The following is a 27,593-nucleotide window of genomic DNA, read 5'->3' on the forward strand; positions in this document are numbered from 1 at the left end:
TTTCACCTTACAGTGCAATCGGAACGAAATGTCGTAATTCACACATCTTTGAACATATGAACAACCTGACATCGTTTGTCTATGTTTGTCGATAAAAAAAAGGGCTGACTTGATGTTTTTGCAGGAGACTCATTCAGGTGGAAGTTTAGGAAAGCTCAATGTGATCAGTGTTCTTTTTGTCCTGCCTCCAAACAACCAGCAGGTGTCACCAAACTTGACAAGTTTAAAGGAGACACTGTTGAGTTGTTCACTTCAGATGATGGTGAACAACTGTTTGTTTTTTTATTCAGTCTTCTTTTCATAGTCTGTAAATTATAACGCCATAATAACACATCAGGCAAATATGACACAACTTTGTATCAAGACAGAAGCACTAAAAACACATCTGAGGAGGCACACTGGAGATCATAAAGGTGCTCCAGGTGATCTTCTAGATGAAGTACATACCGGATCAGTCCCACAATCAGGACTCAAAAGTTCTTAATTTATTTGTGATCATCCTTCAAGTCAAAGGATGTTTGGTGATTTCAATCCTGATGTGAAGATGTTTAATTGGAGCGACTCCATCAGATCTTTAGAATCCAGAATTACTTATTGGTTTCATCGTCTCTCTTTTCTACAGTTTGTTTCAGAATCCTCACATGATGTTGATCACCTTTCTGATCACAAATCAATTATGATCAATTTAGTAGGTACAAAACAACAAAGTAATTTATGTGGCTAATGGAAATTAAAAAAAAAAAAAAATTTGAAATGATGATATATTTTGTGATGTAGTGAAAAAAACAGTAACAGGAATATTTGGTAAATAAATCACAAACAGAAAACAGCAAAGAAGTTTAAAAAATTGGATAATCGGTATTATGGACGAATTAAACACATTTATGATTAAAGACAATGAGACATGAAATGATGATGACAACATATGTATATTTTGAAATGAGCTTTAGATGGTCGAGAGCAAAAAATGGTTGAGCCCAATAAACATATTAGGATTGATGAATTAGTATTATTATGAGCAGCAATACAGTAACAGGCATTTTAGAAAAGGTTTTCCTTATTTTATGATAAAACTCAACCATAGCAAAGAAAATAAAACCCAATCTATTAATAATCACTCGTGACTTAATTCACTCTTAAAATATCAGGAAAGAAAGACAACGAAATAAAACAGTCCCCAAAAACCCCCCAAAAATCAGAATGCATTAACTACACACTTGTACATGATTATGATATAATTTATATAACAAGTTAATGTAAATAAATGAAGCTATTTTGTGACACTGTTGCAACAATAATGTATAATAGCAATACATAATAGTGATGTAATGCAAGCTAAAAAGGAGTAAATGTATCCACTTTTAACAAACACATCATCTACATCTGTTTGTGTTGAGAAGCAGCTGATGAGCTTGAAGAGACGTTACAATGAGAATGAATCAAATTAGAGGTCGACCGATTAATCGTTTTGGCCGATTAATCCGCACCGATAAGATGTTTTACAAACTATCGGAATCGGGGGAACTTGACTCCGATAGTGGCCGATGGCTGCAGCTTTTTTCCACAGAGCCATAAACTGCTTCTTCCTGCCCTGCAAATACGTTTGTGTGTGTGTGTCACTGTGTGTATTAAACTCTCTCTGTGTTGGCCCAATTGTTCCTGGTTGCAGAGTTGATTTAGTGATTTTAGCTGCAGCTCACTTCACATTATCATGCGTCTCTCTCAAAAACAGTAACTGCTATCACTGAAATAATGATACAGTAGAAACTATGAGAGTCTTGTGAGCAAATTGTGATTTTTTTCTGCGTATGTGGTTAAAAATGTGTCTTGTAGAGCAGTTCAGAAAAGTGGATGTGTTCGCCGGCCTTCAGATATTTTTCCACTTACTCTAATAGGACTTAATGCAGCCGTTGGTCAGAGATTCTGTCATTTAAACACCCACAGTGTCTGATCGCCTCCAGAGAGGTAGAACAGGTAGAGTTGCTGATTGTAAAACTTGAAGATTAACACATCTCCGATGGCTTGTGAGGGACAGTCGTGTGTCATTTTAAGTTTACATTTACATTTAGGGCATTTAGCAGACAATTCTGTCTAAAGTGACTTACAATAAGTACATTTGTCACAAGAGAGAAACCATGACATCACCGTCGATGGAGTAAAAAGAAATATAGAAAATATTCTCAAGCCCTCATCTGAGGATCGTAGCTGCTATTTATCAAAGATATTTTAAGGGCGTAAGTTCTGTGATTGAAGTTCTGACAATAATAACATACAAGTGCATTCATTAAAAAAAGGAATTGTGGGGCGGGGGGTTGGGAGGGAGTCATGTTATGTGGGGTCGAGGTGAAGTCAAATGAGTCTTGAGTCTTTTGCGGAAGATAGAGAGTGTCTCTGCTGTCCTAACGTTGATCAGGAGGTTGTTCCACCACTGAGGTGCCAGAACAGAAAAGAGTCGTGACTTCGTTGAGCGAGCTTTTTTTGTTCTCAGCGATGGCGATACCAGCCGGCCAGCTGATGTAGAAGAGTGAAGTGCTCTCGCTTGAAGGCCTTGAAGGCCTTGAAGGCCAGTGTCATCATGCTGGTTACGCAGTTACTCTCACAACTTCTTTGTTTACTTTGATCTCTGTATGACCTCCTACACTACCTGAGGCTGAGCGGTGCCTAGTTCTCAGCAGCAGAGCATCTGTTCATCTGTCTCCACTGAGAGGCAGTTTCTTAAGTCTTTTAAAATCAATAAATAGTAACTGTGACCAGCAAGTAGATGTAGAAAATTAATCCGTCTTCGGTATGAACCCAAAACAAAGACATTTCTCTGTGATATGACTTCAATAATGGATGAAAAAAGGACTCTGAAATTAACATCATAATAACAACTTGTAAAAAAGCCTGAATTGATTCTTCAAGCATTGTAAGTGCTGTATTGTAGGCAACTGGACACTTCAGTTTCTTTAAACGTCAGGGAGACACTTTAGTCCTCCACAGCCAAAACCACTTTGGTGTAATTCGGCCCACAAAGAGCCACACTAATTCTCTTTAAGTTAACCCTTTGAGGTCCAGGGTATAATTGGCTGGGTTTTTTTTTTGGCCTTTTGATTTTACCTTTATATTTCACCTTAAAAACTGTTTACCTTGCCTTGGTTGGTGTCATTTTTTTCAGCACCTCTCGTGTGACTGTACAGTTATTTTTTCATTTTGACATACTGTATTAACACATTGGACCTAAAATCACAAAAAATACATTAAATCTGTTTAGGATAAAGTTAGATTTTTTTACTATGAAAACCAAAAACATGTTTAACGAACCATTTTTATAACTTAGAATGCAAATATAAATTGCTGTTTGTTAAATTTGTACATACTTTTTTTAAATTTAGAGTTATATGTAACTATTTCCATTTAAATGCAGACAATGCCTCAGGCTCAGGTCTTCCTCAGCTCCTCTCAGCTCATAGAAGAGCTGCACTGCCTCCACATTCAGTAATCTAATTGTTTTGACACAGAAAACAAAAAAACAACTGCATTACACACTACACACTAACTACACACTCCAAACACACTGTCACATGTTTTTTTTTTGCTTGCAAGACACTTTCCTGAGAAAAGCCTGTTTTTATCGTTTCTTCCTGCACCAAACACGCACTAAACGTGATGACAATATTCATGAGAAAGCGTTGCGTAAATCTTTTTATTGTATGTCCAGTTTTACTTGGCCTATCAACACAATTTAAAAACTGTTATATAGTTTGTTGAAGTTGAAACAGAGACTCAGTGAGGCTGCATCTTGCTGCTACATCATCTTAAATCAATCATGTGATTTGGACACGCCAGCGCGTCAGTCGACCCCAGAGGGTTAAGACATTTCACGTCTCATCCAAGAGGCTTCTTTAGTTCTTACTAACTGGAGTTGAGTTTGTAGGCCTTTAAGCTCTGTGTGGGAGTGTCCTTACAGAGTCGTTAAGGACACATCTACCCTCTGATTTTCAGAGTTGTTGGGCCACTTAGGGTCGTTGACCCAACCGGCTAGTTGAGCCCACTGGTATCGCATTGCATCATTCTAGAAACACTCATTCCCATGATTTCCATCCTCCATCTGCCTGGTGACTCCCACCACACTGAATATAATTTGATTCTTTGCCACAGTTTCTACCACTGCACATCTAATCTCCACACTTACCACTTTTTACCTAATTGTTTCTACACATAAATGGATGATTGTTAACTTAACACTGAAGCAGATTTTAGAGCAGTTAAGACGCAGCACTGAGGGTCATCTCAGTTGATTCTGCTGCTTCAAACTGTCTGGATCATCGGGACACAGCTGATCCTCTCCACACCACCATGCTTACAGAGATCATTTCCAACTGATGAGAGAAGAGAGACAACAATAGTCATGAATGTTTACAGCAACTCCCTTCATCAGTTCTCAGTCAGTGATGCAGCACATCCACTATAAAGACCAGCAGCAACAGAAGTGAAGCAGCTGTGTAGCGTAGCCAGCTTCCTTTCAGCTCGTGTGTGGATGTGTGGTAGTGAAACTCACAGACTTGCAGACACTTTGGATATCAAGTCTGTTACCCAGGGTTTCTGCAGGTTTGAACAAGTCAAAGTTAAGACTTTTAAGACCTTTTAAAGACCATTTTTAACTAAATTTAAGACCTACACGACGTACGAAAAAGTAAGGAGAAATGCAGTCCCAGAATATGCACCTAGCAGCGGCCAACTGATGCTGCTGATTTTTTATTATTTTTATTTTAACTAGGAGAGAGAGGTGGAGAGTGGGCTGTCTTGTCTCTTTAGAAACTAACGTTATATTATTTTGCGCTATGGACGCTCCATATCCAGGTCAATCACACACCTGTTTGAAACCATTTATGAAAATAAATCACGAACCACAGTGGGCCACCTATAGAGACTACGAAGCCTGTTGCGCTATTTCTTACAGCTGTTAGAATAATGAACTTTAATATAACAATTTCGGCTGCCAGTATCCATGGTTCTATTGTCATATTATGCTTGGCAACTATCATTATCATTGTCTCTATACCGTTACCGGTTGATGCAGATGACGCGCCGCGCTAAACTCCGCTATTCCGTGCCGTGCCGTGCCGTCTCTCAGCATACACCACAACGGAGGTAACATTAAGGGGGGTACACACATAACGCTAATCGGGCTGATTTTGCTCCGATTTTACCCCTTCCTGACCACGGAAGATTATCTTCTGTCTTATAAGATTATTCTATACGATTATCCTGTGGTCTGTGGTGTGTTAAGAGTCAATTTGTCCCGATAATTTGCTCGGAAACGGGTCGCGGCCGACAATCGTAAATGTTAAACTTGTTCAATATTTACGACAAAAAATCTTCATGTGTGTGGGGAAAGCCGACGACTCCTGAGTCACTACTCCGTGAAATGTGACGTGAAACGCAACGTAGCCAACCAGCTGACTGAGGAACACGGAAGCGAACGTAAATAAAAACAGCGGTGAGATCTAACTTTTCCTATGGGAAAAATAAACTATAAATCTACTCACCTCTAGCTCGCTCAGTAGACTATAAAGTCCTTGTTCCCGCTGTCTCCATGATTTTTTCACTCTCTTCTTTTTTTTTTTTACGGATTTTTTGGACAGCAATAGTCCGAGGACCACCATCATTCCCTCCTCTCTGTCTTCCATGTCTTTCATGTATTAAACCTTTATTTACTCTTTTTTTATATACAGTCTATGCTCTTTTCCGTTTATGAAGAGCCCGGTGACGCTGGGGTTGTTACCATTGGTTACTGTAGATCACGTGATATTTCTGGCTCAGAGGACTAGATTCTATATCGGCCGTGAGACAGATAATCTTCATGTGTGTGGTGTCCTGTGCTGAGAATATCGGAGCACAGAACACAGTACGATCAAAGCTGATTTTTAAATCTTCATGTGTGGGGGCTCTACGGATAAAAAATCTCTTAAGATTTATAAAATCCTTATGTGTGTACCCCCCTTTAGCGCCAGGTTTGGAGAAGGTGCAACGAGAAACTTTGAGTTTACTTGATAATGTCAGCACAATGATTTTAACAAGCACCGGGTAGATGTCAACCATGAAGCAAGTAGGGATGTAATGGTATGAAAATTTCACACCGCGGTAATAGTGACCAAAATTATCACGGTTATCGGTATACCGCGGTATTTTTAAAATGTCTTCAAAATGTTGAAAAAACACTGATACACTGATAAACCGAAATAATTTTTAAATGAATTTATTAAAATAGTCCAGATCCAAAACCTTAACAAAACACTGCAAAATCAACATTAAACAAGTATAAAAGAATGTATCAAAACTGTGCAAAATAGGTCATTGGCTTTTTGTGATGAGGCAGCCTGTTTTTGAAACGTGTCCTTTAATGGCAGCGTTACAGAGGTTGAATGAGTTGTAGTGGCAGCAGCACTCGATTGGCCAGCAGACCCTCTCTGTGACAAAATGAACAGAAAATGTCATTATTAATTATTACTGTCATTGTTACTTAATACTAAGGGCACAACCAACAGATCACAAAACTCACAATTTAGAAAATATCACTTTAGTTAGAAACAGGTTGGATAATTTTTTAGATCAAAACAAAAAGGATTATTGTTAAATGAATTATGAATACTCTATTTTGGCTCTTTTCTCTATCTAGACACTTGTTATATTCACTATTTTATATTATTCTTTATATATAGTCTATTCTACAAATAATCCACAAGTATTACACATTTCTGATATTACTTATATATTGGCTGTCTGTCTCTCGGTCTGCCTGCTCGTCTGTTGTCAGTGGAATCGGTCAGTCCAATTGGTCCGATGGCTGCTGAGCCACATGTAGACGCTGCTCCAGTGAGCAGAGCTGAGATGAAAGTCAGTCATCTCAGTCAGTTTGTGTTCACTAACTCAGTCCACCCAGTACGTGTTTGTGTCAAATCCTCCTCACTGCAGCTCTGCATCAATATTTGGGGAATTATTAGGTCGACTTGAAATCGAGTCGAGTGAAATCTACTATTAATAAGCGGTTCAGATAACGTGCCAAATCACAGATCAACTTTGTTCAGTTATACCACTATCCAGTCAGTTTACATTAGTGACAACAGCAAATTAGACAGAGAAAACTCCACATACATCATGCACCCGAGCTTAAGAGTAGCTTACCTTGCATTCACTGAACAGTTGAGGGTGATGGTCGTGCAAATGAGCAAGTAAATTGGATGTGTTGCCGCCCCTCACAACAACTTTCTTCTCACAGCTCCTGCAGACAGGGCTGCAATCCTCAACCAGCTGTCCCTGGGCTTTCTTATAATAACCAGAATACGCCCAGACTTCAGATTTGGTTCTCTTTAAAGGCAGAAAAATGCCTTGAGGGCTGCTACTGTCACGTCCTCCCTCCGCCATGTCTTCTTCACTACATAACAAGCGCACGTTGTGCGCTGCGCCTCCGTAGTGAGACTTGGATAAAGTATCTTGCGAGTTTTCCACACTGTGGTTATCGATCGTGGCGGTTACCATGGTAATTAAAACTTCAACGGTAACCTTCACCGTCGGGAATTTTACCATGGTTTACCATGACACCGGTAACCGTTACATCCCTAGAAGCAAGCAACACTGATCACGGATTCAGGATTATCATTCGGGGTAGATGGATTTGTGCCGAGTTCACAAGTAAGGACTCTGACTTTGAGTGGCGTTCCAGTATACTTTTTCTAGTAGGAGGTCGGAAAATTCCCTCTGTCTTGAACGCAGCATTACTATGCGCGAGGGCCACTGTGACGTGCGAAAGCTGTCAATCTCAAATTACTGACAGATTATTTCACAGAGGCACAGACATTTTGGACTGTTCTAATATTTGTGTTATGTGATTTTACTGTATATGGTTGGTTGTTGATATATTTTTTGTGAAATCATTGTCAATAATCGTTTTAAAGATTATACTTTTATTGTGTTGAATAAAAGTGTATTTTCCTAAAGCTTGAGACACCTGTAAGATAGACAGACATGTCCCCTGCTCATTACTGTGCACAAATGTACTGTTATGCACTTAAGCCTAAAGAGCCCCTCGGGTGCCGGCAGATACATAGAAACCTCCCGGCAGTGTGCACTTTGTGCTTTGCCTTTGCATGCGGGCGAACACTCACCTCCACTGCTACAACTCCATCCTAGGGGAAACAATGTTGTTCAGAAGGTTAGCCCTTCATTGCCAATTCTCACATAACATCCCTCATCAGCCTATTCACAGTTCACCCGCACAGCCCCAGAGCCTGTTACCTTGAGCATGGTGTTCACGTGAACGTGCATGGAGCGCGCATGAACAGTTATTGGCAGGATGCGCTGAATCAGAGACCTCTGCTGCACTGTGTGAAGCGTCTGGCGCGAGTCAATGAAGAGAGTTTTATTCACCGCTGCAGTTTTGGATTTTATTCGTTGATCCTAGCAGTTTGGACTATTTTAAACTGCAGCTGTGTCCTGGACTGTTGCTTCTCCTTTTTGTTGATTGCTTCTTCTTGTATGTCCATGAGAGTGTGAGTAACAAGTTATCATTCTGTTACTGTTCTTAATTATATCCTCAGTGTTATTTGGCAGTTTAAATTATAGCACTGTACTGTGTTTGTGAATTGGTCAAATGATGCCTGATAATATTGTTATGTTGATTAATGGTGTATGCTGTGGCTTCAGGTGTTTTTTAGTTATGTCACGGCAGTGTAGCGAGAGTGCCGATGTGGCCATTAAGGGATCGTTGCACATTTATTTTTTTCACCCTCTGTGCACACTATGCCAGTGACATAGATATGGGCCTTTCTGAGCTAAGAAGTTGCTTTTTGTTGACAGTCCCTTAAATTTATGAACCCTCAATCCTGTCATTATTCATTCCTTTTACTGTTTTCACTGCATAGCTTTATTTTGCATTGTCTAATTTATGTCAGTCTGTTTCTGTGTATTATTAAGATTGCATAATGATTAATATGCACATTTCTGTTTATTTATTTCTTTATTGTAGTAACCACACATGGACAGTATCAGCAGAGTAGTTTATTCTGCAATAAATGAAGGGCATCTCAATGAGAGTGTGTGTGAATTGGATTCATTAACCCATCAACATCATTCCTGTTCTTACCGGATAACCTGTGTAGAGTGCAGATAAATTCTTGACATCAGTGCCTTCTGATTTATTCATCTATTATTTATAGGTCCCAAGTTTGGTCTTCAGTTAGCCAACACCTATTTTATAACTGTCATTAGTTTTTAATTTCATTTAGTTTTTCAGTTTGTTTGTTTTATTTATTTCAGTTTAGTTTTAATTAGTTTAACAAGTGATTAAGAGTTTTAGTTTAGTTTTTATCTGGGAATTTCATTTTAGTTAACTATAATAACCCTGGTGTGTGTGTGTGTGTGTGTGTGTTGTATATTTGAATCTGTGAGGATAGCTTGGAAAAGTTTGCCGTTGTCGTTGTTGCTTTGGTACGAGTGATGTTTAGTCTAACAGTGTTGAGCCGAATATGGTTTGAATGTCGCTTGGCTGTGAGACGGCAGAGTTCGGGTCAAGCAGATGATAGCGTGACTTCGCAGGAGACTTTTAGAAGCTAACTGTGTGAGACCACAGCGCTTTGACACCAAGTGTGCCCAATTTGAGGGTCCTCTTGCAGAGCGTACACTGTGCTTCAGATTCATTATTGGTACAGTTTTTAACCAACTGAATTCTGGTTGTTCAAGCCAACACACTAATTTACACTTTCCCATAGTTGTAGCAGATCCCACTGTCGAAGTCTTTCCAAAACTGGCGAAGTGTACTGCAATAAGTTCCGACCAGGCCATTGGCAAAATGCCACTTACGTTCCTGGATACTTCAGAAAGAAGAACAGCAAACGGAGCTGACTGTGTATCTCACTAACACATTTCCCCAAATCAAAACAAAACAAACCAAAAAAAAAAGGCAATGACGGAAGTGGTAAATGAACGTACATATTTAAGACCTAATTAAAGGTAATTTAAAACCTATATGCAAAATATGGATGTATTTAAGACTTTTTAAGGCCTAAAATTGAGATTTTAAGACTTTTTAGGACCCCGAAGAAACCCTGGTTAGCTCTGCAGATTTCACTGAAGCACATAATAAACAGCAGATCAGTCCCTGAACGCATCATTACTGCAGAAACAGAGATAATGCTTACTTTAATGATGATTTACTGCTGTTAGATTTAAATGTCTATGTGACATTTGAATATTCCAACCACTTTGAAATATTATGAGACAAATATGTAAATATGAGTCTGTTGTAAAAATATGTGGACCAAACAAATGGACAGATAAAAGAAAACCATCAGCTGTGGTTACTGGACTGCAGCAGAGATTCTCCTCTGTATTAAGATCACATAGTTACTAAATGTCATTGTGGTTCTTTGAACTGCAAAGTTTAGTCAGACTGATCTGAGAGCTGTGACAAAGACGACCTGATCAGTTATTTAGTGTTGAAATCAGAGCACAAAAAGATCAGGTTTGATGTATGAGGACCACTCTCTCTAAACATCAGATGCTGTCAACTGCAATAGAGCTTTATTTCTTGTAGAGATAAAAATAGTCATCTTCACATAAACTCAAACATGTGATAACAACATCAAGCTGGTTGATTTGATTGGCTGACTCAATACTCTCTACTGACCTCAGAGTTTCCAGTCGACAGTTTGGACTCTCCACAAGATCAGATAGCAGCTTCACTCCAGAATCCTGCAGCTCGTTTCCTCTCAGGTCCAGCTCTCTCAGATGGGAGGGGTTGGACCTCAGTGCTGAGGCCAGAGAAGCACAGCTGATCTCTGACAAACTGCAGTCCCGCAATCTGAATATAGAATAAATTATGTAAGGCAAGGCAAGGCAAGTTTATTTGTATAGCACAATTCAGACACAAGGCAACTCAAAGTGCTTTACAGGCACACACAAATTACATTAAAAGACGTAAAAAATTCATTTAAAAAACATTAAAAATTGCATTGAAAAACATTAAAAATAGCATTTTAAAACCAGTAAAAACATTAAGAAACAAACATCAAAACAAGTAGGCTAAAATAGAAAAGCTGTAAAAGAAACAAGACTGTAGAGTCAGAGTCATAATGCAGTTCAAAGACTTGAATTGCTTCAGTTAGAAGCAGTGGCAAAAAGAAATGTTTTAAGTCCTGATTTAAAAGAGGTGAGTGTTGGAGCAGACCTGCAATTTCAGGGAGTTTGTTCCAAATATGTGGCGCATAGTAACTGATGCTGCTTCTCCATGTTTACTTCTGACTCTGGGAACTGAAAGCAGACCGGTACCTGACGATCTCAGAGGTCTGTATGGTTCATAACGCGGCAGCAGATCAGAAATGTATTTTGGCCCAAAACCATTCAATGCTTTATAAACCAACAACAGGATTTTGAAATCTATTCTTTGATAGACAGGAAGCCAGTGTGAAGATCTAAGAACCGGAGTGATGTGATCTACTTTTTTGGTTCTTGTTAGGACTCGAGCAGCAGTGTTCTGAATCAGCTGCAACTGTCTGATGGAGTTTTTAGGGAGTCCTGTAAGGACACCATTACAGTAGTCGAGTCTGCTGAAGATAAATGCGTGAACAATTTTCTCCAAATCCTGCCGAGACATGTCAAGGTATAATTGGCTGTTTTTGACTATTTTTGATTTTGCCATTATATTTCACCTTAAAAATTATTTACTTGGTGTCATTATTTTCAGCACAACCTCACATGTGTGACTGTGCAGTTTTTTTTTTATTTGGACATACTGTATTAACACAATGGACCTAAAATCACACAAAAAACCCATAAAATCTGAGTAGTAAAAGTTTGATTTTTTTACTTTAAACCACAAATATAAATATAATATACACAAATATAAACCATTTTTTATTACTTATAATGCAAATATAAATTGTTGTTTGCTAAATATGTGGATACATTTTAAAAATGTACAAAGTTATATGTAACTATTTACATTTAAATGCAGGCAATGCTCATTCAGCAGTCTCCTCATGGTTTTGACTCATTAAACAAAAAACCGACTCCACTACACACTTAATATACTACACCAAACACTACATAACACACTAACTATACACTCCAAACACGCTAAATGTCACAAATTTCTCAACTCTCAATATCGCTGTCTATACACCGACTGTTGTTGCCCGACATTCATCTGCCTACGTCCCTCCCACAACTTCCTGTTCCTCAACAACCAAACTTACTGCTTGGACACTTTCGTGACAAAAGCCCATTCTTACCGTTTCTTCCTGCACCAGACACAAAGCAAACGTGACGACAATGTTCACGAAAAAGCGTGGTGGACATTATTCACCTTAAGTCCGGTTTTGGACGTGCCGGTGCATGTGTGGGCTAGCGGCTAGCAGCTAGCTACACACGAACATCTACAGATTCCGATTCTACTTTGTTGTCTGCGCGTCTCCGGATCTCCTCAGACCCGGACAGACTTGGTCCGGACTCTTTTAGTCTCATTAATACACAACAGTCAGTTTAGATGCACAGAACAGAACGGGACCGAACCACCAGGAAAACCCTGGTCCAGCTCGCGCCGCTGCAGGTATAAATCTGCTTGTTTCTTAAGGTGGGGGGTCGCGGTGGGCTCTGCAGTGATTGGCTCTGGTGCGCATGTGACTGTGGTGGCTCCGGTGGACAATGCTCGTGAATTTGTAAAGCATTTATGAACTAATTTATTAACGGTATCATTGCAGTCCAAACAAATGCAACGTTGCACACCTTTGAACCACGCAGCAGCCATGTTGAAACTCTCAGGTCAGTCTGATCCTGATCCGCAGAGATATTTGAGGCATACACACACACATACACAGACAGACAGACAGACAGAGATTCCTTGCTTTTATAGAGAGATTCTCAGGTTCAGCTGCTATGTTTTATTTTGTATTCCTTTTTGCAGGACGTTACACTTACTCACGTCACATTTCTCCGCTGATAAGCTGTTAGCCCCACCATCAGTTGTTAGCCTCACCGATCAGCTGTTAGCCTAGCAACGCTAACTTTCAAACCAACGTAGTCAAAACTATGTGGGCTGTCCATCGTCCATTTGTCTCCTCCTCTGCTGCTGCCCTCTCCCCGGCTCGCAGCTAAGTATACACTTATCTAATCCTCCTCCACAACTCAGTAAATAATCATAATCAGTTTACTTCCATTCCTGAACCTGTCTACCTTTGTACACTCCCATCTAACTATATACAATTAGATATACTATGTGTACAATTAACATATAACATATTACACATAAATATATTTACATACACACCTTTATATGCATACATACATAGGCCAATGTGCTGAACACACGTACATATATACGTACACACACATACAAATATACATACTAAACCTATAATATATTATACATAATAAATATATACAATGACCACATTTCTAAATGTTATTATGAAACTTAAGTTATTACCACATATTTAGATTTTATAACCTATTTAGATTTTATGCACACAAACACATGCATACATCTATGAAAATGCCTAACGATTTCTAAAGCCCTCCCTCATCCCAATTTCCAAAATTTTGTCCAAAATCGAGCCCAAGAAACACTGCAAGAACCAAATACACACACCAACAACTCTTTTTACCAAATATTATAAACTTTACACAGTGGACATTTTCTACAATCAAGAAATAGTGTTGGTGTACTGACCTCAGGGTCTCCAGTCGACAGTTTGGACTCTCCAGTCCAGAACACAGCAGCTTCACTCCTGAATCCTCCAGCTCATTGTTACTCAGGTCCAGCTCTCTCAGATGGGAGGGGTTGGACCTCAGAACTGAGGCCAGAGAAGTACAGCTGATCTCTGACAAATTGCAGTAATTCAGTCTAAATTAAGCATAAAAGATGCAGATTTATTAATTCATAAATGAATGAATGAATGAACACAGTCAGGTCTGGAGTAATTATCAAATCGGACATGATGAAAGAAAAAAAAGATTTGTGACATACCTTCTCGTGTTTCCTCAAATGTATAACATGTGAAATTGTGTTATTTTATGAAAGATAGATTTTACATTAGAATTACAAAATGGCCCATATGAAATAAAATAAAAATCCCAGCAGTTTGACTGATACACTTCTAAAATTTTATATCAGGATTTGTGCTCAGGGGATAACCCCAGCCCTAATCTAACCACACAAAAAGACCAAAGACCAGCGTTAATCCCAGGGGGGCACGAACCCCACTCCAGGATTTTCCCCTAGTGTATCACTGTAAACACAACTGGCAGTGATTGCAGGAGTAATGTAGTTTCTTAGCTGGCAGGGTGACACATTTTTCTTTCAGATCTACATTTGGTTTCTCTTCAGGAATTGCTCTTGAGAAAATGTCATGTAATTGTCCCCTCCAAAGCTGATTCACTGAACCTGATCACATTTGCAAGGACCAGTGTTTAAAACATATGGCTAGCTTCTAAAACAGGTCAGATCAGCTGGGGCTAATTAAAGTTACGTAACTAAACTTTTAAGAAAGATTACAAGGTAAGAGATACATCACTGAATTACCACAGAATGGCATCCTGTCACTTCTCTCTTAAATCAAGCTATGATTATCTTTTATGTCAATTCAAAAGGCTAGAAGAATAATCTTTACTAAAAAAGTGCTCAGAACCTACTGGGAAAATGTATCGCTGTCAATGATCACATGGATTAAAGGAAAAAAAATCTTTTGACTGAAATGTTTTTTCGAGCTGTAACCAAGTCATTTTCCCAAATTTGTAATTTGTGAAACATGTTACAGGGCACGTTACTTGACACGTGCAAAAAAATAAGATAACATTTACAGCCTCACCCCACATCATGTTTTCTAATGCAGACATCAAGTTTAAATATTTGACCAACAGTGTTTTACAGGATGATCTGAATAGCTGTTCTTTCAATCTACGAAATCAAACTGTGCCTTTTTTTGCCAAGCTTTTCTCAAGTTTTACTCTTTCAAATAATCAACCATCTACAGAACTTTTCAGTATGCTATTTTTCTACTTCTTCTCATCATCGTTATCATTAATTATTATTATTATTATTATTATTATCATTATTATTATTATTATTATTATTAATACTATTGTTTAAAGTGAGCCTCTTATCGTTTAACAGAAAATCCATCATACAAACAGCAACTTTTGCATTCTTGTCAGTCTGATGGCGAGTTATCACCTTTCTGTCATCACTAACATACTGTTAATAATCAAAGAAGCTCTGAGGCTTTACATTTGTTCTATATGTTATAATACAAGGTTTCAGCATTGAGCTACCATCAGGCTACATTCATGATTTTGTTCAGTCAAACTAACCAAACTTCTTATTGATCATAATAAAGTTTCAGGGCGTTCCTGTAACCATGGTAACACACGGAGCCAGAGGGGAGGGAGAGACGCTGAATCAAGTCGTTTACACAGATACACTGCAGACAAATTCCAGACTAAAGTTGTTATTTCACTCATGTAGCACACAACATGAGACTCTCCGTGTCAGAAGAGTTCTCACGTGTTGACTTCACTCAAAAACTAATTGATAAAGTAGCAGCGCGACAAGTCCTTGCTAGCTAAGCAGCTAAACTTTAGCGCCCCTCTGTGTTGAAATCCCACCCTGTGTGGGTCACTACACTGTCACTGGTCAGACGCGCACACGCTGTTAAAGATACCATTGGCTGTAGAGTGTGACAATCTGTCAATAAAAATCAGCCAACAGCTGTTCTCCTCCGATCTACATTGATCTCATAAGTCGCCTCTGTGAAGTTTGAATGACGGAAATCCGTTGTGGCGACAGAGAACTTTAATCCATGTGATCACATCTGGACTTACACAGCCTTTCTGCAGTTCCTCACAGCAGGGATCAGTCTCAGTCGTCCCTCCTTTGATGTGTTGTACTTGTTCAGGTCCAACTCATCCAGAACCTCCTCTGACATCTGCAGCATGTAGGCCAGAGCTGAGCAGTGGATCTCAGAGAGTCTCTTCTCTGATCTGCTCTCTGACTTCAGGAACTCTTGGATCTCCTGATGGACTGAGTGGTTCATCTCCGTCAGACACTGGAAGATGTTGATGCTTCTGTCAGGAGAGATCTTATCACTGTTCATCTCCTTCAGGTTGTTGATGACTCTCTGGATGATTTCTGGACTGTTATCTGTCTGACCCAGCAGGCCTGCTAAGAGTCTCTGGTTGGACTTCAGAGAGAGGCCATGAAGGAAGCGGACAAACAGGTCCAGGTGGCCATTTTCACTGTCCAGGGATTTCTGCATGGCTGCTTTCAGAAGGATGTCCAGAGAAGTTTTCCCCAAGAATATCTCCAGTACCTTTGTGTTCCTGTTGATGTAACAGTGGAACATGTAGACTGCAGCTAGAAACTCCTGAACGCTCAGATGAACAAAGCAGTAGACTGTTTTCTGGAAGATCACACTCTCTCTTCTGAAGATCTCTGTACAAAGTCCTGAGTACACCGAAGCTTCTGTGACATTAAGACCACAGCGCTCCAGGTCTTCTTGGTAGAACATGATGTTTCCTGTCTCCAGATGTTCAAACGCCAGCCTCCCCAGCTTCAGAAGAACTTCCCTGTCAGCCTCCGTCAGCTCCTGTGGACTCGTCTCACGTCCCTCATGGTACTTCTGCTTCTTCCTCTTTGTTTGAACCAGCAGGAAGTGTGCATACATGTCAGTCAGGGTCTTGGGCAGCTCTCCTCTCTGGTCTGTAGTCAACATGTGGTCCAGAACTGTAGCAGTGATCCAGCAGAAGACTGGGATCAGACACATGATGTGGAGGCTCCTGGAGGTCTTGATGTGTGAGATGATTCTGCTGGACAGATCTTCATCACTGAACCTCCTCCTGAAGTACTCCTCCTTCTGGACGTCAGTGAAGCCTCGTACTTCTGTTACCCTGTCCACACATGAAGGAGGGATCTGATTGGCCGCTGCAGGTCGGGAAGTGATCCAGACGAGAGCCGAGGGAAGCAGCTTCCCCTGGATGAGGTTTGTCAGCAGCACGCTGACTGATGACTTCTGTGTGACATCAGACACGACCTCATGGTTGTTGAAATCCAGTGAAAGTCTGCTTTCATCCAGGCCGTCAAAGATGATGAGAAGTTTACAGACAGCAAGCTTCTCTGCTGTCACCTTCTGTAATGCTGGATGGAAAACATGAAGCAGCCTGAGAAGACTGTACTGCTCATCTCTGATCAGGTTCAGCTCCCTGAACGACAGCAGAACCAGCAGACTGACATCTTGGTTTTTGGAGCCCTCTGCCCAGTCCAGAGTGAACTTCTGCACCGAGAAGGTTTTTCCAACTCCAGCGACGCCGTTGGTCAGAACCACTCTGATGCGTCTCTGTTGGTCAGGTGAGGCTTTAAAGATGTCGCAGCACCTGATTGGAGTTTCACTGAAGGTCTTCTTCTTGGAAGCTGTCTCAAGCTGCCTCACCTCATGTTGGGTATTAACCTCTTCACTCTGTCCCTCTGTGATGTAGAGCTCAGTGTAGATTCTGCTGAGGAGGGTTCCACTTCCTGTTCCATCACTTCCTGTTTCATCACTTCCTTCAGTCACACATTCACATCTCCTCCTCAGACTGATCTTATGTTCATCTAAAACCTCCTGAAGATCAACATTCACTGAAAGGAAAGAAGAAAAAATGATTGTTTGATTACCAATATAAAAATGATCAATATAAAAGTGTATATAGAAGTAAAGGTTATAAAGTCCACTTAAATCACAAACAGTGATGTTGTAATAAAAACCGAAAACTGCAGTGATCTGAAGGATAAGATATGTTTGTATGTTAGAGAAGACAGAGACATTAGCAGGAAGCTAAGTGAGTCTCAGGCTGCTGTTTGGCTTTTAGACAGCGAGTCTGTCTGACAGAACTGTGATGTTGCTGCTTTACACTGTTAAACATTTCTCCATCATCATCAACATATCAGATCTAAGTGTATTTATTTTGGTTGTGATGAGACGTGATGCAGAACAGATTTGAATGCTGCTAAAGCAGAAAAAACAAGCCGTTGGTCTTTAGATGTAGTGACATTTATAACGATCTTAATTGTCAGTGCAGTGCGACACAAATATGATGAAGTGATGAAATCAGCAGACAGATGTATTCTTACTCTGTACAGTGCTGGTCTGTCCAGCTGTCTGCAGTCCAGCTGTTGTTCTGGTTCTTTCTCCACACTGGGGACAGGAGGAGTCTCCTGGTGAAGCAGACTGGTCCCAGTATGAGGTGATGCAGCGTCTGCAGAACCAGTGTCCACAGCTGGTAGAGACTGGATCCTTCAGGACGTCCTGACACCAAACACAGCAGGTGGGCTGCTTCTTCACAGAAACATGACTCCTCTTCCTCTCTCTGTGATGGAGCAGAGAAGACAGGACACAAAGATTTAAATCCAAAGACTGAAACAGCCTCATATAAGAAACATACTAAAATCAAAAGCCGGAAAAGTCATGTGAGATATCGTGTGGATAGTTTGACCCAAAAACGAAACTACGGTAGATCTTAAAAGTAGGGATGTCCTGATCAGGTTTTTTTTTTTTACCCCGATCCGATCCAATCCGAGTCCTTTAATATTTAACATCTGCCGATACTGAGTCCCGATCTGATACTTAGCCTTAACTACCCTAAATTCCGGACTATTGAGCGCACCTGAATATAAGCTGCACCGACTAATTTTAAAAAGAACGAAAAATGTGTACATATATAGGCCGCACTTGTCTATAAGCCGCGGGTGTCCACGTCTGCTCTCTGTGTTCACTCAGTCTTCAAGAACGTTTTCAAGTTCGGGCCATCTGCTTTAATTACCTCTGAAAGCTTTTTTCGTCTTTTTGCATTAAATCAGTCCTTCACGTTGCCGTCTCCAACGTCTCTCACCATCAATTCATTGATGCCAAGCTTACGTGCAGCAGCTCTATTTCCTTCTTCGACAACCAGATTGATTGCCATCCATCCATCCATTTTCATCCGCTTATCCGGGGCTGGGTCGCAGGGGCAGCTGCCTGAGCAGGGACACCCAGACTTCCCTCTCCCCGGACACTTCCTCCAGCTCTTCCGGGAGGATCCCAAGGCGTTCCCAGGTCAGCTGAGTGACATAGTCACACCAGCGCGTCCTGGGTCTTCCTCGGGGTCTCCTCCCGACGGGACATGCCAGGAACACCTCCCGAGGGAGGCGTCCCGGGGGCATCCGAAACAGATGCCCGAGCCACCTCAGCTGGCTCCTCTCGATGTGGAGGAGCAGCGGCTCTACTCCGATCTCCTCCCGGGTGACAGAGCTCCTCACCCTATCTCTAAGGAGCGCCCAGCCACCCTGTGGAGGAAACTCATTTCAGCCGCTTGTATCCGGGATCTTATTTTTTCGGTCATGACCCAAAGTTCATGGCCATGGGTGAGGGTAGGAACATAGATTGACCGGTAAATCGAGAGCTTCGCCTTTCGACTCAGCTCTCTCTTCACCACGACAGACCGATACAACGACTGCATTACTGCGGCCGCTGCACCGATCCGCCTGTCAATCTCCCGTTCCATCCTTCCCTCACTCGTGAACAAGACCCCAAGATACTTAAACTCCTCCACTTGAGGCAGGAACTCTCCCCCAACCTGGAGGGAGCAAACCACCTTTTTCCGGTCAAGAACCATGGCCTCGGGTTTGGAGGTGCTGAATCTCATCCCAGCCGCTTCACACTGGGCTGCAAACCGCCCCAGGACATGCTGGAGGTCCTGGCTCGAAGGAGCCAACAAGACCACATCATCCGCAAAAAGCAGAGATGAAATCAAGTGGCTCCCAAACCAGACCCCCTCCGGCCCGTGGCTGCGCCCAGAAATTCTGTCTATATAAATAATGAACAGAACCGGTGACAAAGGGCAGCCCTGCCGGAGTCCAACATGCACCGGGAACAGGTCTGACTTACTGCCGGCAATGCAAACCAAGCTCCTGCTCCAGTCGTACAGGAACCGTACAGCCCTTAACAGAGGGCCTCCGACCCCATATTCCGGAGCACCTCCCACAGAATGCCACAAGGGACACGGTCGAATGCTTTCTCCAAGTCCACAAAACACATGTGGACTGGTTGGGCAAACTCCCATGAACCCTCGAGGACTCTGCAGAGGATATAGAGCTGGTCCAGTGTTCCGCGGCCCGGATGAAAACCGCATTGTTCCTCCTGAATCCGAGGTTCGACTATCAGCCGAATTCTCCTCTCCAGTACCCTGGAATTGACTATCCCAGGGAGGCTGAGGAGTGTGATCCCCTGATAGTTGGAACATACCCTCCGGTCCCCCTTTTTGAATAGGGGGACCACCACCCCGGTCTGCCAGTCCAGAGGCACTGTCCCCGACTGCCACGCGATGCTGCAGAGACGTGTCAACCAAGACAGCCCCACAACATCCAGAGACTTGAGGTACTCAGGGTGGATCTCGTCTGACCCCGGTGCTTTGCCACTGAGGAGCTTCCGGACTACCTCAGTGACTTCGGCTTGGGTGATGAATGGGTCAACCTCTAAGTCCCAAGCCTCTGCTTCCTCTATGGAAGGCGTGTCAGTGGGATTGAGGAGATCCTCGAAGTATTCCTTCCACCGCCCGACGATGTCCCCAGTCGAGGTCAACAGCCCCCCAACTCCACTGTAAACAGTGTTGGTGGAGGACTGCTTCCCCCTCCTGAGGCGCCAGATGGTTTGCCAGAATTTCCTCGAGGCCGATCGGTAGTCCTCCTCCATGGCCTCCCCGAACTTTTCCCAGGCCCGAGTTTTTGCTGCCGCGACTGCCGGTGCTGCCACACGCTTGGCCTGCCAGTACCCGTCAGCTGCCTCAGGAGTCCCCCGGGCCAACCAGGCTCGATAGGACTCCTTCTTCAGCTTGACAGCATCCCTTACTTCCGGGGTCCACCACCAGGTTCGGGGAGTGCCGCCACGACAGGCTTACAGCCACAGCTCCGGACAGCCGCGTCAACAATGGAAGTGGAGAACATGGTCCATTCGGACTCAATGTCCCCAGCCTCCCTCAGGATCTGGTCAAAGCTCTCCCGGAGGTGGGAGTTAAAGATCTCCCTGACAGAGGGTTCCTCCAGACGTTTCCAGCAGACCCTCACAATACGTTTGGGTCTGCCAGGTCTGTCCAGCTTCCTCCCCTGCCAGCGGATCCGACTCACCACCAGGTGGTGATCGGTTGACAGCTCAGCCCCTCTCTTCACCCGAGTGTCCAAGACATACGGCCGGAGGTCAGATGACACGACCACAAAGTCGATCACTGACCTCCGGCCTAGGGTGTCCTGGTGCCACGTGCACATATGGACACCCTTATGCTTGAACATGGTGTTTGTTATGGACAAACTGTGACTAGCACAGAAGTCCAGTAACAAAACACCACTCGGGTTCAGATCGGGGAGGCCGTTCCTCCCAATCACACCCCTCCAGGTAAAACTGCTGCTGCCCACGTGGGCGTTGAAGTTCCCCAGTAGAACGATGGGAGTCCCCAGTTGGAGCACTCTCCAGTACCCCTCCCAGGGACTCCAAGAAGGCCGGGTACTCTGCACTGCTGTTCGGCCCATAGGCCGAGACAACAGTGAGAGTCCTATCCCTGACCCGAAGGCGCAGGGAAGCGACCCTCTCGTTCACTGGGGTAAACTCCAACACATGGCGGCTGAGCTGAGGAGCTAAAAGCAAGCCCGCACCAGCTCGCCGCCTCTCACCACGGGCAACTCCAGAGTAGAAGAGAGTCCAGCCTCTCTCAAGGAGTTGGGTTCCAGAGCCCAGACTGTGCGTGGAGGTGAGCCCGACTATTTCTGGCCGGTACCGCTCAACCTCCTGCACCAGCTCAGGCTCTTTCCCCCCCAGTGAGGTGACATTCCATGTCCCCATGGCTAGAGTCGCCGCCCGGGGATTGGGTCGCCGGGGCCCCCGCCCACGACTGCCACCCAAATCACATTGCACCGGCCCCTTCTGAACCCTCCTGTGAGTGGTGAGCCCACTGGAGGGCGGGCCCACGTCGCTCCTTCAGGCTGTGCCTGGCCGGATCCCGCGGGCACAGACCCGGCCACCAGGCGCTCGCCTGCGAGCCCCAACCCCAGGCCTGGCTCCAGGGTGGGGCCCCGGTGACGCCAATCCGGGCGACGTAAACATCCTTGGTGTTCTGTCTGTCATAACAGTAACAGCAGATCGATTGCCTTTAACTTAAACGCTGAATCATATCTTCCTCTGTTTTCCATGATGAGGGTGTGTGCATGATGCGCAAAATGACTGTTCAAAACACAATCAAACTAGGGTCTTCCTTGGCACATTATCTCTTCCACCTGTCTGTCTTGCTCTTTCGCTTCCTGCTAGAGCACCCCCCTGGAGGCCGTTATATCATTCTAAATCTATAGATTCTATAGAATCTATAGCCGCATCATATTATAGGCTGCAGGGTTCAAAGCGTGGGAAAAAAGTAGCGGCTTCTAGTCCGGAATTTAGGGTAATATTTTCCTGGATAATACAGCTGCATTAAGAAAAAAAGTACTTGCATTCCTTAATAGTTTTTTTTTATTTTGTTGAAACAGGTTTGCCAGTGTAACGTTACACACACGTCTGCGTTCTGCCAAAAATTGTGCTCTGACGTAAAAAAAATTTAAAATAAAATCGGCCTTGGGTCCACGTTCAGAATGCAAGCAATAGTGTCACAGCAGCAAAGTGATGCCGGACGGTCTGACTCTGTACCACCACATAAATGTGATGAAAAATAATGAAAATATATATATATATATCTCTGATCCCTGATCGGGATGTAACGTCCGATCCCGATCGAGTTTGAAACCACGTCATCAGCCCCGATTTCCAATCATATGATCAGATCAGGACATCCCTACTTAAAAGTGCCTCTTTCGTCGTAATTATGCTTTTAAATGAAGGTTTCACTTGGGTACATTCACAAAAAAAGCATAGGTTGCAAGAGTTTCGCTTTAAACAAAATGTGAATGGGACAGAACTGAGTCTCATTAAGTGGACTGAGTTCAGTTCTCTTAAAGAGACTACATGTGAAAACACAGTAAGAATCTTATTTTAGTTTACAGATGCATTTTAGGAGAAACTGTATTAGAACAAAAACACATGTGACTGTGACTGACAACTGGAAATGAGTCAGAACCAGTTCTTACTTTGTGTCTGATGGTCCAGGTTCAGTACTGAAGGCTGGAGGACGATCTCTGGACCAGTCACTCTTCATAGACACAGAGCTGGATACTGGAGACTCTGCTCTCTGTCTGTTGGACTGAAGGCTGCAAACAGCAAAATGTTTTCATTTACACCACGTTAATCCTGGATAAATTCTTCCATGACCAAACTGTTTTAACAGCTTCAAATAAACAAACCACGGGACGGATGGGACAAATCATTTCTCTTCTGTAACATAAAGAGTGTATTCAATAATTCAAAGGTGTAAAGATCACCAAGAGATCCAGAGGCACTGTAGTGTGAACAGAGAGGAAAGATTCTCTCTAAGAGGACTGAGTCTCTTTAAAAGTACTTAGTTCAGTTCACTTAAAACACAGTAAGAATCTTATTTTAGCTGACAGATGCGTTTTAGGAGAAACTGTATTACAACAAAACACATGTGACTGACAGAGACAACTGGAAATGAGTCAGAACCAGTTCTTACTTTGTGTCTGATGGTCCAGGTTCAGTACTGAAGGCTGGAGGACGATCTCTGGACCAGTCGCTCTTCATAGACACAGAGCTGGATACTGGAGACTCTGCTTTCTGTCTGTTGGACTGAAGGCTGCAAACAGCAAAATGTTTTCATTTATATCACATGAATCCTGGATAAATTCTTCCATGACCAAACTGTTTTAACAGCTTCAAATAAACAAACCACGGGACGGATGGGACAAATTATTTCTCTTCTGCATCACGAAGAGTTTATTCAATAATTCATAGGTGTAAAAGATCCAGAGGAACTGTAGTGTGAACAGAGAAGACTGAGTCTCTTTAAGAGGACTGAGTCTCTTTAAAAGTACTTAGTTCAGTTCACTTAAAACACTGTAAGAATCTTATTTTAGCTGACAGGTGCGTTTTAGGAGAAACTGTATTAGAACAAAAACACACGTGACTGAGAGAGACAACTGGAAATGAGTCAGAACCAGTTCTTACTAGGGATGCACCGATGCATCGGCTGAACATCGGTATCGTTAACTGCCATCGACAAATAAAAATGACATTCGCCGATGGCCGTGGCCGTGGCCGATGATTATATCTTGATTTGTGGCGTGAACAAAACTCTTTTTTCCCTCTTTTTTTTTTTTTCTTGCTGGAATAAAAGCGCGCACTTGCTTCATATGCCACAGACTACGACCTCCCGGCCATTCTCAGTGCGCACCAGTGGCAATTAATTGAAAACTTTATAACACTCCTCTCCCCGTTTGAACAATTAACAAGAGAAGTAAGCTCATCAGAAGCATCAGCTGCCGATGTCATCCCCTCTGTGACAGCCCTGAGATGTCTTCTGAGTAAGCAGGCTGACACAGACCACGGCGTTAAAACAACAAAGACCTCATTGTTAGAGGCTGTAAATAAACGCTTCGATCAAATCGAGTATGATCCCATGTTCTGCATTGCCACCTATTTGGATCCCAGATACAAGGACTGTATTTGATGAGGATGTTAAACAACGCGCTCGAGAAATACTTGACGCACACCTGTTGCCTGCTGCCGGTGCCGAGGATGGGACTCGCAATGGAGCGAGCGATTTTCACCCAGAGCAAAAGAGGCAACGACCCGACGGAGCAGGGCCCTCCCTGCATGATATGTTTGAGGAGATTCTGGAAGAAAACGGACCAGAGAGGCCAAGTACTTCTGTATCCCAACAACTGGATATTTTCCTGGTAGAGACCCCTATTCCCAGAGGTGAGAGTGCACTTGGCTATTGGAGAAATAACCACCTGCGTTTTCCAGAACTCGCACAAATGGCAAGCAAATACCTTTGTGCGCCATGCACCAGCACGGAGAGTGAGCGGTTATTCAGCTCTGTGTCTCATGTCTTGGATGAAAAGAGAAATAGGCTTTGCTGTAACAAGGCAGAGCTTCTTATCTTTGTAAAGAAAAACATGCATCTTACTAAGAAGTAGGCCAAAGATACAGCAGGTGACTTTTGTGTCATTAATGTTCAGAAGTGGAGGTCCACTGTATGGGACTGTTTTCGTTTTATAAAGATGCCCCATGTTCCAGCCTGTGAGTTCTGAAACACTATAATGTTTTATTCTGTATGAGAAATACACAAGGTGAAATAGCCCTATGTATGTTTTTATCTATGAATAACAATTTATTTATTGTCCACTCGTTTTTACATTTACACTTGATGTATTTTTATTTTTGACAAAAACATTTTTTATTGAGTAAGTTTTTGTTTATCAGGCTAAAACCACCCAAATAATTTTGTTGGGCAATGTAAGTACTGAAACAATCTGACAACTGGAAATGAGTCAGAACCAGTTCTTACTTTGTGTCTGATGGTCCAGGTTCAGTACTGAAGGCTGGAGGACGATCTCTGGACCAGTCGCTCTTCATAGACACACAGCTGGATACTGGAGACTCTGCTTTCTGTCTGTTGGACTGAAGGCTGCAAACAGCAAAATGTTTTCATTTACACCACGTTAATCCTGGATAAATTCTTCCATGACCAAACTGTTTTAACAGCTTCAAATAAACAAACCACGGGACGGATGGGACAAATTATTTCTCTTCTGCATCATGAAGAGTGTATTCAATAATTCATAGATCACCAAGAGATCCAGAGAAACTGTAGTGTGAACAGAGAGAACTGAGTCTCTTTAAGAGGACTGAGACGGTTCACTTAAAACACTGTAAGAATCTTATTTTAGCTGACAGGTGCGTTTTAGGAGAAACTGTATTGAACAAAAACACATGTGACTGAGAGAGACAACTGGAAATGAGTCAGAACCAGTTCTTACTTTGTGTCTGATGGTCCAGGTTCAGTACTGAAGGCTGGAGGACGATCTCTGGACCAGTCGCTCTTCATAGACAGACAGCTGGATCCTGGGGACTCTCTGTCCTCCTCTTCCTCACTTTTATTCATCTTCTGTTCTGAAGTCCGTCTGAGAGAGGAAACAGTGACACTGACTTTGAGCTCAGGACACAAAAATCAGGAAACAAGTCTGTTGAAGAGAACAGGAGGTGAAACAAAATCACACAGGCAGTGTGACAAAACCGTTTAATAAGACCATAAAATGTATCTCTGTTTTATAATTCAGGTTTGGGCAGTCATGTGTCACGTGTCGGTGTAAAGTTGTGTGACAGATGAATCCTGTGTGACGTCACACAGAGCAGTCACATAGATTCGTCTTCAGCCAAACAGCAGCAGATAAACTCAGTTTGTTGTGACTCCAGCGGACACGTCTCTGTTATTACCACGCTGCTTCAGAGGCGGGACGACATTTTACTGTTAGTTGAGTTTCGTTATTGTTCAGTGACACAGTTTGGTCCACAACAGATAAAAAAAAGGGGTGTTATTGCATTAAATTCCTATTGTGTCAGTTGCTGTTATGGGTGGGCGATATGGGCAAAAAACAATATCTCGATATTTTGGGGGAATTTGGCGATAACGATAATCAGTCGATATCCTTTAAAATGTGATTGGAATTGTCTGAGTTAGGGCTTGTGTCCACCAAACGCATTTTTAGCACCGAGGTCTCTCAAAAACTCTTTTTCCGAGCGCCCAGCGGTGTGAAAAGTTGAACAGATTTCAACTTGAAGGAAAACACTTTTTTTTTTCTTTAAACTTTAGCATTCAAGTACAAATAAAAGAAAGACTCTACATTTGTGTACTTTTGATCTCAATAATTGAACTACAATGTAGGAATATTGAATTCTGTAAACATTCAGCTGTCAGGTAAATTGTGGTGCAGTGCAGACAAACAAGAGCATATGATAAAATAAAAACAGTACCATTGGTAACAAAGTGCTCTATGCATATTTTGAGAATTATGGCGCATCATCAAGTCTATCTTATGGCCTTATTAAACAAATGACTAACTTCAAGTTCCATCCAGGATTGTACAACAACAACAAAAAAATCCAAAAAAGACATTTGCTAAAAAGCCTCACTAAGGATTTTCTCAAATATTGTACAAAAATATACAGATTTGTAAACAAATTACATTAATGTTGAAAAAAAATCCACAATTCTCAGATAGAAAAATTACCCAGTATTATTACAGCTATGGACAGATGCCAGAAACTTTGCAGAACTTTGAACAAATAACATTCTAGGCTAACGGTTCACTGATTAGGCTACTTCAGATTATGAGCCAGAAACACCAGTCTGTCTACAGCCCTTTTTAGATAGAAAAGGCAGCACATTTGCTCCAAGGTTAGGGCAGCAATGTGCTGCCCTGTCATTCTAAAATATTCCTCCTTTTCCAAAAGCCACCTCTGGAGTTGGTGTAAAACATGTGACGTGACGTGAAGCTCGAAGTTCGGCTGTGAACAGTGACAATGAATTTGTCTTCAAAATAAGAGCTTTATATTGCACCCCAGCGGAGTGTGGAACTGGGTTCTTAGCGGGGGCTTTTAATTTGAAAGAAGCGACCA

General features: G+C 42.3%; 1 protein-coding gene and 1 pseudogene across 1 annotated transcript in view; one reads left to right on the plus strand and one right to left on the minus strand.

Annotated features, from left to right (window-relative positions):
• Positions 1 to 18,271, minus strand: part of LOC115582740 (NACHT, LRR and PYD domains-containing protein 3-like) — a 52,792-nt pseudogene extending 34,521 nt beyond the window's left edge.
• The window catches only part of pcbp4 (poly(rC) binding protein 4), a 488,978-nt gene that overhangs the window by 285,852 nt on the left and 175,533 nt on the right, over positions 1 to 27,593 (plus strand). The window lies entirely within an intron of this gene.

Source organism: Sparus aurata, chromosome 6 (assembly GCF_900880675.1).
Source record: "Sparus aurata chromosome 6, fSpaAur1.1, whole genome shotgun sequence".
NCBI classification, from domain to species: Eukaryota; Metazoa; Chordata; class Actinopteri; order Spariformes; family Sparidae; genus Sparus; species Sparus aurata.